General features: G+C 26.9%; 1 protein-coding gene across 2 annotated transcripts in view; it reads right to left on the bottom strand.

The window, feature by feature from the left end:
• LOC126899791 (transcription-associated protein 1-like) overlaps window positions 1-770 on the bottom strand; it is a 37311-nt gene that overhangs the window by 35910 nt on the left and 631 nt on the right. The window lies entirely within an intron of this gene.

Here is a 770-nt window from a genome sequence, read left to right as displayed (position 1 = left end):
AAAAAAAAAAAAAAAAAAAAAAAAAAACACAAAAAAAAAAAAAAAACACATCATAGTAAAACCAATACCTTCTCAGCTTCGCATCGAAGCTAATATTGAGAAAAGCACAAAATCGTTTACTGTTATTTAAAGCGGAAGCGCCAATTTACCCTTACCACCAAAGCCAATTATAACTCGTCGGGGAAGTTGGATTAACGCGGCAATTTATTATTGCGAGAATTTCGAGATAATACACCGTATTGTTTTCATGTTGGAAAAAACGATACTTTTAAGGAACTTTTAGTATTAAAGACGCCCATGAGTTCATCATAAAACCTGGATTAGAAAATAACTTGACGTATATTTAGTCAAACTTTTCTACTTTAACCTTAGCTACTGAAATATTACAACAGCAACATCTGATTCAATCAAAATTGTTAAGGATATCCAAAAATCTTTGGAAAATCTAAGCATAGATTTAATCTGACAGTGATTAAAATCACTATCATAAGAAACGCTCCGATGCAAATCTGTAGATAGTGTTTAATTCAACCTAAGAAATTGGTGGATAATTACAACAGCAACATTAACTTCTATTTCCTTAATTATATCCAGATTAGCAATTCTTTTACTTATATATTATATAATTTTTATAATTAATTGTTTTCAAATTATTATTGATTTTTAATATGTTAAAAGTAATAATTAGCTTCGATGCGAAGCTGAGAAGGTATTAATTTACTATAATGTGTTTTTTTTTTTTTTTTTTTTTTTTTTTTTTTTTTTTTTTT

The sequence above is a fragment of the Daktulosphaira vitifoliae genome, unplaced genomic scaffold, assembly GCF_025091365.1.
Source record: "Daktulosphaira vitifoliae isolate Bord-2020 unplaced genomic scaffold, ASM2509136v1 Scaffold_2, whole genome shotgun sequence".
NCBI lineage: Eukaryota > Metazoa > Arthropoda > Insecta > Hemiptera > Phylloxeridae > Daktulosphaira > Daktulosphaira vitifoliae.
The sequence above is the reverse complement of the archived record's forward strand: the minus strand, read 5'-3'. Positions and strand labels throughout refer to the sequence as shown.